Here is an 18,828-nt window from a genome sequence, read left to right on the forward strand (position 1 = left end):
CCAAATCTATCACAGTATGATCCTGACAACCAGGAGTAAGACTGGGGCTGGAAAAGGGAAGAAATGGTGAGGGGTAAAGAGAAAAGGGAAAGAACAAGAGAGTTCTTGGTGCATTGCTAAAAATTCCATTGCAGTAAATACAACTGGGGCAAAGCACTGTGATGGCCAAGCCATTTGTGACTTGGCAGATGGTCACAGACACAGCTTGTGCACCACGCGGCCCATGAAAACTTGTTCTCCACAGGCAAGACAACTTATTGTGTGTCCCTTACATTCTGGACAATAAAATACGGGAGTAAATGGATTCAAGCTCTCAAAGTATTAGGATGTCCCCCATTCATACCCTCTCCAGATGCCCTCATCTCACTGCAGATGTGAATCAGCCCAGATTCCTCTAGGACTTCCTATACGGAAGACGGGCCGGTCCTCTTGGGCACGGCTGCAGGTTTCTCCCTCCAACTTCACCTCCAGAACAGCCTGGAGTGAAGCCTGAGCCTCACTACTTTTACCTTGTTACCTGGACTAAGGGTAGGTGATGAACTTAGTGCCTGTGGCCATGCCACGGACCCAACCTTTCCTCTTCAGACCAAGAACTGCTGGTTGTGTAAATCTGAGCTGTTTCACAGGGGGTCTGACCAAGGCCCGTGTCTTTGGGCCTTGAAACCTTCATTTCACTTGATAATTCAGAGGCCTTGAGTCTACTCTGGCAATTTGGGAATGTAATTTTTATCATTAACAAAATTGTCCCATTAAAAAAAAGGGTTGGTATTCAAATATTTGTTGATTGTACTTAGCACCATGCATTCATTACTTTTATTATTATTTAATGATTAGTAACAATCTGTGCATGGAGAATGTCTCAAAATATAATGAATATAAAATGCTAAAATTCTTAAATTATTACAATGTACATTTTTCCAGCAGTTCGTCATTCAGTGTAAAAGCCAGAGGCAGCCTTGCTATGGCCTGACAGTAGGCCTCTGACAGATTCACAGCCTCCATATCCAACCTCACTACACTCGCTCACTCCCCACCAGCCTCCCTGGGCTCTGCTAATCCTGAAATGGGTAAACCCCAGCATCCTTGAACTTACTATTCCCACCATCTGAAATGAGTTCTGGGATACCTGGAACATTTCCTTTGGAACCCTCAGGCTTTTAACCACGAGGCCCTTCCTGGTCACCTATGTGAAACAGTGCCCACCCCATCATGCTCTACCTACCTCGACCTTGCCTTTGTCTTTAGAGCATTAACTACTACGGATTTACATACTGTGCCCCCATTAGGATGGGAGCTCCTAGAGGACTGGGCTCCTGTTGTTGCTGCTGTTTACTGATGTATTCCCACTGTTCAGAAACACACTTTGCTCAAAGCAAACACTTGAACATCTGCTGAGTGAATTTATTCTACTTATATGCCCTCTAAGTTAGACCTATTACTAACTTACTGCTCGCCTTTGGTACAAATTCGGTTCATTTCTTAGACAGTTTTGGAAAATGTCTATTCTTTAACCACAGAACTAAGTATAAACCAAGATTTCTTTAAGTCAGTCCTCAGAAATGCATCATTTGCTTACAGTGGAATTTGAGAGGCTGGTGATAAAGACAGGCTTGAGAACAGAGGCTCAGGGTAACACAGAAGGGGAGGCAGAGATGCCGGAAGTGTATGCTCTTGTTACTGTTGAAGTGAAAAGCAATCGCCTATTTAATTTATATTTCAAAATGTAGCACCGTCCCTCATTCCTGTGTCTGTGGTTGTTTGATTAAGACCATTCAAACTCACAGCGTAGGAACTAGATCACCTAGGGTTTCCTCTTTCATCAGGATAAAATGTCATCTATTTGAAAGATGCACTCAATAACTGGAGAGGGTGGTTAAATAGCATTTCCTCCTTCCTCTTTACCAGCACATTATCACAAACTGGAACCGCATTGTGAACACTTCCCTGAATCTCCCATGCAAAGTGTCATTATAGGCTCTTTCACTAAGAACTGGATTTCGGTGAAAAACAGATCAGAAGAGATCCTGTAATTCAAACCCTACTGAATTTAATTCTTATTAAGAGTGCTATGATAACTTCCCTTACAATTCACCCAGCATTTATGGTTTACAAAACACCCCCACAGATGTTATCTCATCAGAGCCTCAGCACCACGCTAAGGCTGGGACAGGCCTGTGATTCTGCCCACACAACAGTGTAAGAATCCGGGGCCAAGCCACCAATGCTGCAGGAAAAGCCCCTTGCAGAGCCCACATCTTCTCTCAGTCCAGGGCTCCTGTTACCTGCACACGGCGGTCACTGAGTGCCCGCCAAAGCTTCGGCAACCCTTGTAACAGTGCAGCTAATTATTTTAAAATTTTGTTCATAAAAGCAATATTTTTCAGAATTTTATTCCATCTTAATAATCTTCCTGACTTTAGTGGTTAAGATCAGTCTTCCACCTAAGTGTTTTTCAATGTGACAACATGGCAAATTGTTGCAATTAAACAAAATCACCAGAAGAAAGCTGAACATAGGGATTCAGTGGTTTCCACTTTGCTTTTCTCTCAGCTTCGAAGGAAAGGGGCCCTGTTAGGCTGAGCACACTCTCCAGGTGATCTCAACCATCTCTCCGATCTCTCCGCTGGGCAGTCAGCTTTATCTAAGTGATAAACACAATTAGGAGCCAGTCATATCAATTAAAAAACCTGAAAGTACTTATGAGGCCAATATTATCCACTTAGTACCAATTACTATGGGGATTAAAAACAGTTTAAGACCCGGCCTTTACCCCAAAGGTGCTTAGAATCTTGGTGACACCTGCATACAAAGCAATACGCAATTATGCGCTAAACTAGGTAAATGCCATAGAAGTTCAGAGGAGGCCAAGAAGCTGGGAAGGTAACAGAATGTTCCCTGGGGTTGGCCAAGACCTGAAAGATGAATAAAAGGAGACCAGACAGTTCTCCTAGCAGGAGAAATGGTTTAGTCTAGACAAATAAGGGTAGAAAGAAACACGGCATGCAAGTAATAAAAACCGAGGTGGCATTGGTTTTCACAAGCATTATGCAGTGGATCTGCTGTGCAAAGCTGTCTGGAGAGCTCTGGGACAGCAGGGAACTCCTTCAGAAATTCTATTCCAGATGAAGGTCTCTCGGGAGTCTTAAGAGAAACGATAAAGGGGACTTTGGGACATTTGATCCACTACTTAGGCACAAGAACTAACACCCCAGTGAAAAGAGGAGAGGCGGCCGTAACTTGGAGGTAGGGATGAGATACCTTACAAAGGCAAGAAGATATCAAAAGTCCACTGCAGGTCCTGGGTACACAGGCACAACGAGAAATGATCAGCCCCCATTAAGGCAAACGATTGGTAATACTCAGATGTTTTCTGGAAACGAATTTCAAGGTCCTCAAAAGTGTTTTGAAATGGAGAAAAACAGGTTACCTTTGAGAAGTTCTAACCAGAGCTGGACTCAAAGACCAAGTAATCTAGGACTGTCCAAACCTTGAAGAAAAACAAAACGACAACAAGAAGAAAAACACCTTCCCGCCAACGTAGGGTGCCAGCAGAAATGGCAGGGAGTCAGCAGACAGAACTGCAGGCCTGGCCGGGGGTGGGGCAGTGAAGCCCAGTGCCTAGCTTTAGCAGGTAAGCAGCAATCTTCAAGATGAACTTAATAACAGCAGCTGAGAAGCAAGAACGCTCACTGGTTACTAAAGAGTTTACACTACCCACAGCCATCCTGGGCAGTAAAGACCTAACAGGTGGTGCTGGGAGCCAAACACTAACTTAGTCTTCACTCAAATACCTTTCCCTGCCTAGGACCAGGGAAAATGGGTTTTGAATCTTTAGGCACAGTCGCTGTTTATCTACCTACTTCCTTGCAGGGGAGTCTGGCCTTTGGAGAAGAAAGGAGTTGGCTGGTCTCCTCAGGGTGGTCATTACTGCCACAAATATAGAGCCCTTGCTAATTTCAAGAAGGAACAGAAAGGTACAGATGCAGCCTGGTGCAATGGCTCATGTCTGTAATCCCAGCACTTTGGGAGGTGGAGTCTGGAGATAGCTTGAGGCCAGGAGTTTGAGACCAGCCTGGGCAACATAGCAAGACTTCATGTCTACAAAAAAATTAATTAGCTGGGCATGGTGGCATGCGCCTGTAATCCCAGCTACTCCAGAGGTTGAGGTAGGAGGATCACCTGAGCCCAGGAGTTTGAGGCTACAGTGAGCCATGATCCCATGATCATGCCACTGTACTCCAGCCTGGGCAACAGAGCGAGACCTCATCTACATACACACATATATGAAAGGTAGAGACTCGAGAACAGACGGATCCTATCTTGTTAAGAAGAGGTACTGCTTTTGTAAACAGACAAGAATGATTTGAATTAGTCTCAGCCTGCACCTGAACTGGGTAGGTCCCAGCAGTGGACAATTCTGGAGCACTTTATTCTAACCCATTTATTTCCTCAAGGAGCAAACCATTCCCTTATGCTCTTCCTCACACCATCAGCAACTCAAATCCTCAGTGGAAGGAAGGCGTTGGGATTATATTTCAGTATCTGCTCAGCAAGCTTTCCTCTTTCCTGTTGACTACAGAGTCAATTTCAGCACAGCCTCTAAGTTACAGTCTCAATCCACAATTAGGAAAGCCCAACCCACAACAACTTTCTTTCAGTCTCATTGGCAAGTCCCCAATGCTTCAGTCCAAAAGGTGAGGGTCCATCAGGGAATTAATTTCTTCTTTCTTTTATGTCTCTCTTACAAAGTCTGTGCCCTGTGATAAGGTTCCGACTTCTTCCCTCGCATGAGGTGCTGTGTGTGGGCTTTGCAGCTCCTCCCCTGCCTGAAGTCCCTTTTGGTTAAGCACAGGCAATGGAAGTTAGTCACTCCGGTGCTGCAAAGTCTTACCTTTGGTAGGAAAACCCCTGAGAGATGCTCCAACCCCACTATCCCTCGAGACAGGTGGGCCTTCCACATTTCTGCTGTACCTGAGACAGAATCTGATTCACTACAAAGACATTGTTTAAAATGTACCCTTTCCTTCCCTGCCCTGAGAAACAAATCAATCTCTGAGTTCTAATGATTCTCACTACTCAATATTGGGCTGCCACATCCTGGGCTTCCCCTGGGTTATGTGCTCATCATCTCTACTGGACTCCTTCCTTGCTGACCTGCCTCTAGTCTTGCCTGTCTCCAATCCACGTACCATGTCATTACTAGAGTCAGCTGTCTCTGAAAGATCTAAAACATATTCCATGTCTTCGTTGTGTCAACAGTGTGAAACTCAAGTCCTACACAGGACCTAGGTGATTCTTCACAGTCTGACTCCCATCCACCTCCCTGACTGCATCTCTGGAGCCTCCCCCTCCCCCTCTCCCTCCTTCCATCCGCGCCCAACCCCAGCAAGTTCTCTTTCCTGAACTCCCAGTAGTTTTCCACAGCACCACCTTCAGCCATGTTCCCTTCCTTACCTTGCACATCTGGCAAACCCCTAGCTTTGAGGTCTTGGTTCAAAAGCCCTCCAGGACTCCCCAGGTAGCCCCAGACACTCCTTTTCTCACCACCCTTTACTCATAACTCCCTATTTTCGCTATAATTATCTTTTTGCACATTTGACCCTTCATTAGATGAAAATCTCAGGCTGTCACTACTTGTTGAATGAATCAATGAATGGATGGAATATGGACTTGAGAAAGGTTGGACACTGGTGCATGGGTGACTGATGCAGTCATGAGGAAAAATAAGTCACCCAGAAAGAACACAGAGGGCCACAAGCAAGACAAGAGGACCCAGGTTAGAACCCAGGGAAAGCAGAGGACAAGCCCTCAGAGAAAGAGCAATAAAAAAAATATTGGGAATAGCTAAGGGCACAGTATTCCAAAGGCCACAGCAGGTAGGCCCTCTGCACTTCTGCAGAGCCTGACACATATAATCCAATTAATTACATGGGAGTTGTTTAAAATGCGTCCTTTCCTGCCCTGCCCACAGATAGAGTACAACTCTACCACTGAGTCCTGGTGGTTCTCACTCCTAAATATCCGGCTACCACATCCTGGTTTTTCCCTATTAAGATTTAAGAGAGAAGGAATGGTTTACACTGACCTAGTACTTTACAATAGAAAACAATTATTTTTGCATCATTCTACGAGAACATTTGGGTAAAAATCTTACGAAGTTATACAAATGGATGCTAGCTATACAATATAAAGTTTTGTTTTAAGATAAATTTTAGTCAAGTCTTACTGTTGTTTCCAGTATCAGATACTGCTAACCCAGGCCTTCTTTTACCACACTGTCTGAAAAATTTGTTTTTCTTACATACAGTTCAGTTTCAATTCAAAGCCACTCTTATAACACTAACATAGAAGAATCCTTCAGTTTAGGGTTTCTGGACACAGAGACCTCAATTTAACCAGGAGACAACACATTTTTGCAAGGTAGATATTGAGGCCTTGTACATAAAAGAGACTAAATGAATATGTTTGAGAAGAATTACTAGATTTCTAATATTCAAACCCAGAAGTTAGTTTATGTAGTATTATAGCTGTCCACTCCCACATCCCCTAACGCCAACGTCAAATATGGAGCCCATCGCAAACATTGGTGATTGATTGTGGCACTTTACCAGCTGAACCAGTACAAGCCCATGACATTGCAAGCAGCTATTACCAACTGGTCACAGTTGGCCCATGTGAAATCTCATCACTCTCAAGTTAATTATGTTAAATTTTAGCTTTCGCAGCTCCTTGCTCACGTGTGCATGGTATGCAGACAGCAGAACAGCTGATTACTGTTAGAGGACAATGAGCAGAAACAAAGTGAAATGTGACTTGCCTCTTCTGCTTTATGATGTCCTTCTTATTGTGAGTAAAAGTTTTAAGCTATTAAGTTCATACATGCATACAAATGCTGCCATTTCAGATGAATCCAGAGACCTGAATTACAGCATGCTGGTTCCACACCTCTACTGGCCACTGACCACCTCTGGTTGGACTTCCTTTATCAAGCTGCCCTGTGAAACCTGGGGTTTAGTTATCCATTGTGTTTTTAAGAAGTAAATCTGGCTCATCGGTCTGTCCATTTCATGTTCCGATTTCCCATATTTTATCTATAATAGGACAGAATCCAAACTCCTTCACATGACACTGAGCTCATCACAGTAAAAGGACCACTTCGTTCCCCTCCTCCTGCCCTTGCCTATTAGTCCACTGCACCAAACCTTTCAGTGGATATGGCTGTATTTGCTTTCCATGGCTCCCGTAACAGATTTCCACAGACTGAGGGATTTAACACAAATTTATCTTGCAGTTCTGGGGCATGGAAGTTCAAACAAGTCTTAAAGAGCCATCATTCAGGTGGGCCCAATGTAATCACAAAGGTTCTTTCACGTGAAAGAGGGAAGCAGAAGTCAGCCTCAGAGTGATGCCCCGAAAGAAAGATTGGACTGGCTGTTCCGAGCTTTGAAGGCAGATGGGGCTACAAAACAAGGAATGTAGGTGGCCTCTAGAAGGTGGCAAAGGCAAAGAAACAGATTCTCCCCTAGGGACTCGCGCAGGAACAAGGCCCTGCAGTGTCTCTGACTTTCGCCCACTAAGACCCATGTTGAACTCCCACACCACAGAAGTGCATTGGGCCCACCTGTATAATCCTGAATAAACTCCCCATGGCAAGACCCTTAACTGAATCACATCTGCCAAGTTCCAAAGTGGACACCTTTGGTGGGGGGCATTATTCTGCCTATCCCAATGGTGTTCCTTCTTCCTGGAGTGTCTACTTCTCTGCTTAGAAGACTTCTAATTCTTCAGGCATTCCTTAATGAAATACCATGATTTTTCCCATGGAAATGTCACTCCAAGCCTGAGGTCCTCTCCTCCTCCAATCTGTGGGGTTCATTTCCCCGCCTCCTCAGTCCCATGTGCATACTCTTTGGAGCACTCATCCTGTACTGTGTTTTATTTGTCCTCAAGCATATCTCTCTGACTCGACTTTGACTTACTCTTACTCATTTTTGTGGCCTCAGGAGCCTAACTATCAATGTTTGTGGAAAAAAATTAATGTGATATTTTAATGAGTAAAGACCTCAGGTGGAAGCAGAGGCAAGACCAATAAATTCACAGGACTTCTGTTTGGAGCATAACTTAGAAACTACTTCTGATAGCTCTTAAGTGGTTACACCATGACATAATCAACCAAACCTTTTGTAACCATCTTTCAACCACGCCAGGGAGGTATTATACCAAACTTAAAATTAACCACTGGCATTTTAAGGCCATTTCTAACCGCAATGTGATATGCCATAGATTGAAAACATTGTCAAAGTTTTAAGTGTCCTCCTGGCCTTGGCTAGAAAAGACAAGTCACATCCCAAGTGCTGGGTTAGGTGCCGACTTAGGGGAGTGATAGTATCTGCATGATTTCTAAATTCCAAAAACTAAATTAACACTTGTTTAACAAATCTGACTAGGCTGTGTTGAGGTTAAAAGCAACTTGGCTACAATATTTACTTATATTCCAGTATCTAAAAGTTCCTGCATTAAAAAGTAGAATAAAAAGTCCAAATTAAGCACAATTTAAAATGCCTCGAGTATTTAAATTGCAAGCCAAATAGGAGTTGGATAAATTAAGGTCACAGGGATTGGGGGGGTAGATCTATTTTTAAAGGAAGTAATTTGCTGTAAATGTCTAATGTCACCAACAACATCATACAGTATAGAAATCTAAACACATGGAAATAAACCTAAAAATCACGTGCCTAGCAAGTGGGCTGCAAGAACCCAAAAGTTCACTACAAAAGAGAGGAAATGATCACCTTTTTTTGTAACATGCCTACAAAGTCTATTTTTTTCTTCATGAGCGGTAATAAAACCCCTTTTCAACCTAACTCCTGTTGTTTTTTGAGTTTTAGGTTAGGGAAATGTGGACTTTTTGAAGCCAAGGGCAGTATGTAAATAGGTCTTTGATTAAATTTCATCGTGTCTCTTAACACTGAGAAAATACTTAGGATTTGTACTTAGGATTTCTGGGTCGAGAAGGGGGCCTATTTATCTGTATTAAACCTCACATTCACAAAAAGTAAACTGAGGCCTTGCTGCTTCCTCCAGGTCAGGGAGAACCCAAGGCTAAGGGGAGACTCTAGCTACTTCTACTGGGGAATATCACCTGAGGATATGAGACCTGCTGTACAGGGTAAGGTGTACATGCAGCCAGTACTTCATGAAAGATTTTAAACTTGATGCATTTTTATAGAAAAGAGAAGCACAATTATTCAATATTTGTGTTGGGGTTTTCAAACTTCTTTTTCTATAAATGTATTTAGAAATAAATTTAGGATCAGTGAACATCACCAACCAGACTATTTGGCTAAAATAGGGGACTGCAGGTTCTAATTCATAAAAATGGTAATCATGTTGTTGCTACTGCTGTTGTTGTCTGGATGTTTCAAGCCTTTCCTAATATTAAACCTCGGTTATGCAGCATCACAGGACAGAGCTAACTCTATACTGGGGGAAATCACCCCAGAGAGTATCCAGAATTAGAGCTGGAGCCATCTCAGGCTTGCAAGCAAGCACCAACCTTAAAGCCTACCCACAACTCAGTGAAAAGTCAATACACTTCTAAAGTCTATGAAGGTCTATAAAAAATGTAAACAAGTGTTTTGTAATAAGCTAAATGAATAAAACAACTGAACCCACTAAGTGGTACTTACAGAAAAGAGGCTTGAGAATTTAGCTTTAGTTAGCAGAACTAGTTCCCACTAGAACAGGATTGTTTATCTTGCCCCTATTAGATACAATAATCCTAATAGTGTTAATGGTACTAAATGTTTTAGGAACAAACAACTGTAGAAACCACACTGGGACCTACAAATTGCACTTTCTGTGTAAGTAAAATGTTAGAAGAACTACACTGTTATAACTTATGGTCTCATGAAAAGACATTTTTTTCCATCTTGTATTTCATCCTGAAGGATTTTACTATGTTCAACATAGTAGCAACTGAAAAAAATGTGTTTCATCTAGAAACAAAAGTGAGAAAACTACAAAAAACACTGAGCTTCTGCAATGCGCGGTTTCCAAGTTTTTAACATTAAATCGAAGATAACGCAAAATAAAGATTGCCACAGTAACCAAACTTTTCTGCTAAGTATCCTTAAAAATAATGACAGTTCGATCGTATCTTAACTGTCTTCTACAATGTGAGCAAACACACCTACAAACCTTTTTTTGCTACCTTGCTTTATAAAGCTTGCAAGATTAAGTTTTTTTTTTCAGGGGTGGAGAAGACAGATGAATGATCAAGCTTAAAATAAATCGGTTCTGCAATCACTCTGTATTTTAATCCGATGAAGCACGTTTCCTCATTCCACGCCATGAAGCAATTCGATGTCAACTTGTTATGGAGTCAAATGCGACAAACTCCGAGAGCTTCAGTAGCGAGGCGGCGGCTCGCAGCACCCACAGCCGCCCGCACTCCTGCGGCATCTGGACACGGCGCCCTCCCGACGCGGAACCCGCATTCACGTTCTCCGGAGCCCTGGCCAGCGCACCCTCCTCCCTGTCCGGGGAAACTGAGGCACGGCGATGCGAGGGATCCAAAGCCCAGCGAAAGCCCCCACGGCTGCTCGGCGTCCCCTTCCCCCACGACACCTAGGTGGCTCGCCGGCAGCTGGCAGTGGATTCCGCGCTCCTCGCCCTCGGAAGGTTACGGTTCGAGCCCGGGATGCGGCGGTCCCCAAACGGCCAGCCCCCGCCCCGCACGGATCTCGAAGCATCCTGCGACCCCCTCGAGCCCGCTGCGGGGACCCTGCGGCGTCTCGCAGCACAGCCTCCGCCGCAGTCTCCGCCAGCCAAACACCCGAAAGTTCCGCGGCCCCGGCGCCGACTCGGCCGCCGACCCGGTGCGGGGCTGGCTCCCACCCGTGCCCCTCCGCCCCGGCCCGCCGGGCGCCCCTGCTAACCTGACACCGCCGCGCCACTCAGGTGGCCGCCGTGCACCCCTCGCCATGGCCAGCCCGACAGCGGCCGCTGCGCCGCACTCTGCGCTGGACACCCGGTAGCGCCTACTGCGGGCAAGCAGCCTCCGCCGGCGCCTCACAGCGTTGCGGGCTGCGCCGCCGGCTGCCGGGAGCGCGGAGCTTCCCACCTACAGGAGCCTGGGCCGGCCGGGGCCGAGCATGCCCAGTGCGGCTCGCTGGGCGGCGCGGGTGTAGCCGCCGGGTTTTCGCGGCAGCCGCGGGCGGGGGCAGCGGGGCGGGCGGTGCGGGGCGAGCCAGTCGGAGCGGCGCGAGCCAGTAGGAGCGGCGGGCCGGCCCCGCGGAGGAGCCAGGGGAGGCTATCGTTGCCGGGGAGTCCCGCGTTCAGTCCTCTCAGCCTCTGGGCCCGGCCTCGGCGGCTCCGAGCCCCACACGCGCACGCCCAGGGCCTCCGCGGCAGCGCGGGACTCTCACTCCGCTCTCTCTCCCGCCTGGGACTTCCACCGCAACTTTTGTGGGCGTCGCATCGCACTCGTGTTCAAGGACGCCCTGGAAAAGGCTTCTTAGGGTCCCATCCTGGGGCCCTAAATGGGAACCAGTCAACCCACCCCGAAGCCTACCCTGTTTCCTTGCAATCAAATGCAATCACGAGCAAACCACTTTGCTTCCAAAAGCTTTTCAGGCCTTCCCGGGCGACTGCACTGTAAGTCTTAAACGTCTCTTAAAGCAAAGTCCACAGATAGAAGAGTCTGGAAGAAAGCCCAGCGGGACGTTCCCTGGTGACTTTCTGAGTGGTGGGGTTCCAGGAATTTTTTTTTTCGTTTTCTTTAAAAATATTGTTTGTAATTTCCATGTTTTTTCTAATGAACCATAAGTTGACTTTTTAATTAGGAAGTAGAGTACTCTAAAATTATTAAGTACCTACAGAAGTTTCGCTGCACGATCCTGCAATGTTAGTGGCTTCCTCCCCTCCTTACCTCCCTTTTTTTTTTTTAATTTTAAATATGAGACTCTCAATTTCTGGGGCGGGGCCCAGCTCCTTCCCCAGGCTTTTTGGTTCCGGCCCCCTTGGCCACGCCCCACTCCGGCCTTTTTACTCCCGTACCGCCCTCTTCCCGATGGGTTGCTGCGAAAACCCGGAAAGGTGGACTTTCCACATTGACGCTCCTGGCGGCTCCCGCAGCTAGACTGGGCATGTTCCGCCGCCGAGTCAGGGATTGATGTACCAAGAGAGGAGCTTTAGCAACTCTCAGTCTCTCTGCTCCTCTCTGTTCCTGGCAAACTGACAAAGTAGTGCCTCTGACCCCACGCCCCGAGGTCAGACCTGCAGAAGTGGGTCAGGACCAGACTGAGCATGCTCCGGGCAGTGCCAAGCTGCCGCACGCGGCTGCATCTGGTTGCCCAAGGTTGATGTAGCCGCGGTCTCTCGTCACGACATCGAAGCTCGGGAAACGGATGGAAACAGGGCTCTAGAGAGGCACGATTGCATCGACACGTGGGCAGGTCGCCCATGCCAAGGGCCATGTTGGTGGGTGGGTGCGTGGGATCTGTCCTATGAGTGAGTCAAAGCCTGATTTTTTTCACCAAAAAGATTGAAATGAGATGTCATATTTTAACAGTTTTATGGCATCTCGAATAGCAACACATTTTAGCTCAAGGAATTTTTCAGCTGTTCTTTTGAGAAACGTAAATCTTCTTTGCTTTTAGGTATTTAATAAGCATTCTTTACAATTGCACCGGAGCACGAACTTTCCACCTGCTTTATTGATTATTACATTTGTGTCCCCACTATTAAAATATTTCGCAGTATTATATCCCGTTTTCTTCTCCAGCATTTCTGCATTCACCCTGACTCTATTTCCTCCCCTCCCCCATCTCTTTTAAATTCTCAGAACCTGCAAAATGCACTCTTGCTATCCTAGAAACTACTTGAGGTCGGTGTGGGGAACTTGCTTTTAATTCTCATTTAGAGAAGACAGTACTGAAATGGAGAAAAGTCACAGGGAAAGTACTTTTACAGATTCGAGATTAGTAAAGAACTCAAAGAGAGCCTTTCATTGAGAGCAGGAAGGCGAATGGAATTCGCTGTTTTCTGTCTAAGGAGGAGGAGGATGGGCAGGCAGGTTAGCTGCCCAGTGGGGCTTGGTGTGATAATGGGAGTCACCCTTCATTTGAACCTCTCTGCCTTGCCCAGCTCCAGTTCAGCTTCAGCGTGGTCAGAGACACTATCTCTATGGAAGGTCACTCCTGGAAGAATACATTTACTCAGCTGTTTCCACCATGGAATCCTAGCTTGTGCTGGAGTGTCCCCTTCATGCTCCTCCTGTGCTTTGAGAATCCATTGTTGCTGGTATGCTCTGAGCAGTGCCCTTGAACTTGCCCAGGTACCCCTTGACATCCACACCACAAATAGTCTAGCCTTACAAAGGTGGACAAGATGTCTTTTCAACAGTCTGTACTGCCACTTCTATCCATCTGAAGCTTTCTGTTCCTGAGTCTGTCATGACATTAATCTTTCTTGGTTCTCCTACCTCTCTCTCTGACTGTTTCTTCTCATCCTCCTCTTCCTCCAGGTTATCATCCTTTGCACCGCCCCATTGTAGGTGTTCTGTGGTCTCCCTGAGGGCTGTCATCCTTTCTGATGATTGCCGCTCTCAAAGGGGTGTTAGCTGGTGTAGTCTCACATGGACATGCTAGGTGTTCATTTCTAGAATCCTTTCTGGTTGATCAGGCAGTTGTTCTGATTGGTCAGCGTCTTCCCTTTATCCATACTATTTGTGTGTGTGTGTGTATATATTTATTATTATTATTTTTGAGATGCAGTCTGACTCTGTTGCTCAGGCTGAAGTGCAGTGGCGTGATCTCTGCTCTCTGAAACGTCTGCCTCCCAGATTCAAGCGCTTTTCCTGCCTCAGCCTCCCAAGTAGCTGGGACTACAGGCACACACCACCATGCCTGGCTAATTGTTTTGTATTTTTAGTAGAGACAGGGATTCACCATGGTGGCCAGGCTGAACTGGAACTCCTGACCTCAAATGATCTGCACACTTCAGCCTCCCAAAGTGCTGGGATTACAGGCCTGTTCGTTAATATTTTGGATATCATCTTTATCCTAAACCATATCTTCCTCTCCACATCTCCCCTAGTTCAGATTTTCATATGTGATCTACCAAATATCGTAACTGGTATGATCCTCAGGAAACTTGAACGCAGTATGACCAAAACAGAACTCATGACCTGCAATTGCTCTTCTGCTTGTATTTACTAGCTTGGTTAGCGGGTACCCCTATCTTCTCAGTCACTTACATGATAAATCTGGGCGTTACCCTAGACTCATTCACCTGCCTTTCCCCCGTCATCCAGCTTCGCCTGGCATTATCTATCCTGTTCTTATTCACTTCTGAACACCTCCCTTCCTTGCCTCATTGCCTGTCTTACTCCAGTCCCCATCATCTTCCTGATCAACCCCAGAGCAACAGACTCCTAGATGGATCCTGTCTTTGTGTCCCCTCCAATCCAGCCTCCATAGCTCCTCAGACTTTTCTTTTTAAGCAAATTGTATTACAATATGTCTGTTAAAGATCCTTAAGTGAATTCATCATGCCTTCAGGATAAGGTCCAAACTTTAAACATGAACTGGCTGCTGCCTTCCTTTCCAGATTAGTCTCTAGCCTGTGTCCCCTAATATCCCATATCCTCACCAGTCCAAATTACCTGCCATGTGAATTCACGCCTCCATATATCTGTTAGTTCTTTTGTCTCTCTTTCTCCTTTGTTCACCTGACAAACTGTTAAGCGTTGAAGTGCCAGTTCAGGCAGGGTGTCCTCTGATCTTCCCAAGGTGAATGCCTCTTGAGTACTTCACCTGTTTTCATTTGACACCTAACCTTGATTGATTTTCTTTCATCTCCTCCACTACACTGTAGGCAACCTGATTGCAAGGGCTGTGTCTCAGCCATCTTTATGTCTTCGTTCTTAGTCTTCAATAGAATTTTACTTAATAAATGAATATTAAACCTATGGACTGATATAATGTTATAAGTTTATTAATTAAAAAAAATTGTTGCTGAGAATTATAAACAGATTGCAAAGGAAAAATGCCAGAACAAAGTCATATCATATACCATCTGCTGAATGGTTATACTCCTAACAATAAGTTAGGAGACTAAGATAAGTGAGCTCTCAGATTTGATCTCCTTAAGCCCAATGAATTTTCTTCAGCTTCAGAAATCAGGAAGTATTTTGTGGGCCACTCTGATGTCCTTGTTTTATTGGTCTGTAACTGCATGAAGCTCAGCACTGTATTACTAATTAAGCCACAAATTCCATTGTTCTTTATCAATGTGCTTATTTCTTTCCGCAACGTAGTAATAACCTTCTAATTATGTGGTTACTCCTTAGAGTAGATTTAGTTTATTTTTTTCTGTTGAAAGCATGGCACCCCAGGAGGGCAGACTAACCTTTTGGGAATTAGCATAATTGTTACAGTTCTATCAGCTCATAGTGTCTGCTGGGGGCACCTGGTACTAACTATGGGCGAACTGATCACCAGTTTCAGGATCACCTGGGGGATGAAGTGCCCATTCCAGACCTCTGGATAGAGTAGTCCAGGAGGCAGTGATTTTTAAGTCCTCCTGGTGACTCTGCACACTCTACGTGAGAAACAGTTCTAAGTCATATGGATAAAAGGAAGAATAATAACTCTTGGTCAAAAACTTCAAGTAGCCCCTGTATTGGGTTTTCTTTGGCAGAGAGATCTATGTGGGTGGGAGAGGTATCTGCCTGTTAATAAAAGTGTTATTTATATCTGTGCTTATTACATAGCCTTGGCTTATATTAGAGGGTCTGGAGAACCTAAAAGAGTAACCTAGTAAAGCAGCTGCTTGTTTTTCCACTTGTCGAACCACATAGAGATTTTACTTGGTAATCGATGCAGGCCCAGCTTCTCCTTTCTAAATTCTAACCCCTCCAACAGAGAGTGAGTAGAGCATTGGAAGTTTTGACCTCACACTGTTCCTGGAAGAGGACAATAAGAGGTGTATGATCCTACCTACATTAGGCTATCCCTTATTCCTGGGAGTTTGAAACAGCACAATTGGAAGGAGGGTTAGGGGAAGAATGAAAGCAAGCCAGTACTTCTCTCTAGTCTTGTGATTTGCTGGTTGAGGAGAGCAAGGCCTCTTGAAAAGGCTGAGTCAATACTGTATTAGGAAAATATTCCCCTTCCTCATTCTGGGTTTGGACTCAGCATTGACATTGGCTCCTTGGAGGGGTGTGCATATGTGTGGGTGAAGTGGTTATCCAGCTGGAAGAATCAGGAGATCAAATGGCATGCTTGCAACTCACAGCGGGCAGAAGACCCAGCGTGAAGGGTCACATCCTTCCTGGACCTCCCTTTGAGACCACACCAAAGCCCTTCCCTCCTGGACAGTTTGCAGCTTGCTAGCTTGGGACACTAATGACCATCACCGCTGAGCCTCCCACCCCACCAGGGTTTCATTTTAGTCAGTAAGTCAGATGTAGGGCCATGGATTATTGGCAGGAGAAAGGATGCATCTGGAACTTTGCCTCCTGTGTGTAGGGGTGGCATTTCTTGAAAGTGGGTGGATATTTGCAGAGGAAGGTTAGAAAAGGAATGTCTTGGTGAGAGAAGTATGAAACAGAGCCCTGGAGACTCCAAGTAGGGGGATGGCTGAGCTCTAGAGGGGACCCCTTTGTAAAGAATTTGACTTCACAGTTACTTTGCTTTTGGATTCTGGAAAAATCGTGACTTGTATTTAGCTTGGAGTTTGTTCTTCTAGTTCACAATTTCCTCAGGAGGGAAGAAAGCCAGACATCCACTTTCCCACTCTACAATGGAGGATGTTGGAGTTGGGTGACCCAAGGAAACAGACAAGCAAGGAAACAAACATCAGCAGTCAACATATGGGAAACACACATGCAGAGAAGCCAACATACTCTCCAGGAGTGTGGCCCACCAGGTGAATCCTTTGTCCCCAGACTTGACAGGGAGGCTGCGCCACTCACCTCCAAATGCTGCTTAGAAGAGGGGGGCTCTCAAGCTCAGGGGAGGCTCTGGCAGCGTCATTGTGATCTCAGTAGGAATAACTGTGACTTTGCTATTGCATGATGAGGAATCCAAATGAAGCTCATGAAGTTGATTGTAATTTTCTAGGCTGGTGACTTTCATGGCTTCTCTTTTTTTGAGTAGTTGTTTACTAGAAATAAGAGAGAAGAAACAATTCTGTATTTTATCTTTTTATTTATTTATTTATTTTTTGAGACAGGGTCTCGCTCTGTTGCCCATGCTAGAGTGCGGTGGTGCAATCATGGCTCACTGCAGCCTCAAACTACTGGACTCAGGCAATCCTCCCACCTGAACAACCTGAGTAGCTGGAACTACAGGTGCATACTGTCATGCCCGGCTAATTTTTCAATTTTTTGTAGAGATGGGTGTCTTGCTATGTTCCTCAGGCTGGTCTCCAACTCCTGCCTCAAGTGATCCTCCCACCTTGGCCTCCTAAAGTACTCCTGGGATTACAGGCATGGGCTTCAACACCCAGCCTTGTCTTTTTATCTTTTGGATAGTCGTGACACCAAAAATCCTGGTGTGGGCACAGCAGCTCCTTTGAGGGCAGAGGCTGAGGAGAAGCCCGAAGGTATGGCCTAGGCCAGGAGGGATGAGGCTGAGGTGGATGGTACAGGTGTACAAAGACCTTTGTAGTGGTGTCTGGGGGACTTACAGAGACAAGAATGGGGAGAATAAGATGCTAGCTTGACAGTAGGTGGAGCAAGCTGGCTTTCATTTGGTAAGATCTGAAGGACACTGGAAGGCTAAGCAGGCTTGCTTTATGTGGGTATCTGGCTTCTCTTCTTGGGACCTCCCCACTGCCAAGTGAGGCTTTGCTAGAGCATGGAGCCAGCTACCCAAAGCCTGGGTCCCACTGTGAGAGGCTCCACAGTGGGGAGCCCAAAGGCCCAGGCCATGTACAAGTGGATTGTCACAATGGGAAAGTGTGTTTGACACTAAAGTCTACTTTAGATGATGTCACAATTTTGCCTTGATCCAACCCCAGCAATGAAGTTCCTAACAAATTGGACCTTTTTACTTCCCTATGATAAGAGGCCAAATGCTGTCACTTTCAGTATGATGCTGGCTCTGTCTTCCCCAAATAATAAATACCATTTCTATCCTTCATTCCAGGAATGATTGGCTGGTTTGTTTTGTTCTCGATCATGGATAAATATGCTTATCAATAGTTTTTCTTTATTTATGGATTATGTGGAGCATATGTCATAACTGCAATTATCCAGCTGAGGAAGTAGGTTTCTTTATTTGGACCTAATTTCTTAAGAAATTATGTTTCTTTTATGATATTCAGGCATTTATAAGCTCTGCAGCTTTTCTTTAGGAGTCTTTTTGGTCTAATCTAGTAAAGTTTCTGGCACACAAGAGATGCCAATACATTTTGTTGAATTATCTGCTGGAAGCTGCAGGAAGAACCTCGTGCTGGAGAATCCTGGAGGAAGGCATTTTAAAATACAGGCAACCATCAGTCCAGTTGGTTGGTCTGAAATATCATTCAGACTTTGGCCTCAAGTCTATTTGGTATCGATTCTGCTTTTCTCTCTGGTGACATGTTTTAGATCTGTTACCAACATGTTTCTCCCTGACTTCAGTCAGCGAGCAAAAAGACAAAATTGATTAATCCACGATGAATGTGTGACCAAATGTATGGATGGCCTTGAAGCAGCGGCTGTTTTTTCAGCATCATGGTTTATGGGCTCTCACATCATAGGTGGGCATTTCTTCTCCTAATTCCAAAGAGTCTTCCTTGCTGCTAAATCCAATGAGCCCTCCTTGCTGCTAGTTC

The 18,828-nt window shown here is 45.4% G+C and overlaps 1 protein-coding gene across 5 annotated transcripts in view; it reads right to left on the minus strand.

Moving 5' to 3' along the window:
- Nucleotides 1–17,902, minus strand: part of MFAP3L (microfibril associated protein 3 like) — a 46,872-nt gene extending 28,970 nt beyond the window's left edge. Inside the window, exons 1-3 of one of the 5 annotated variants that reach the window (XM_055276400.2) lie at nt 17,698–17,902; nt 16,982–17,172; nt 2,497–2,641 (exon numbers count right to left, since the gene is read on the minus strand). The gene's annotated coding sequence lies outside the window, so the exon portion shown is untranslated. Of the gene's footprint in view, nt 1–2,496; nt 2,642–10,940; nt 11,131–16,981; nt 17,173–17,697 lie in introns of those variants that run through there. The other 4 variants (XM_055276402.2, XM_063638407.1, XM_055276401.2 and 1 more) reach the window with 4 other exon arrangements.
- Between the last annotated feature and the right edge of the window lie 926 nt (nt 17,903–18,828).

Source organism: Symphalangus syndactylus, chromosome 4 (genome assembly GCF_028878055.3).
Source record: "Symphalangus syndactylus isolate Jambi chromosome 4, NHGRI_mSymSyn1-v2.1_pri, whole genome shotgun sequence".
NCBI classification, from domain to species: domain Eukaryota; kingdom Metazoa; phylum Chordata; class Mammalia; order Primates; family Hylobatidae; genus Symphalangus; species Symphalangus syndactylus.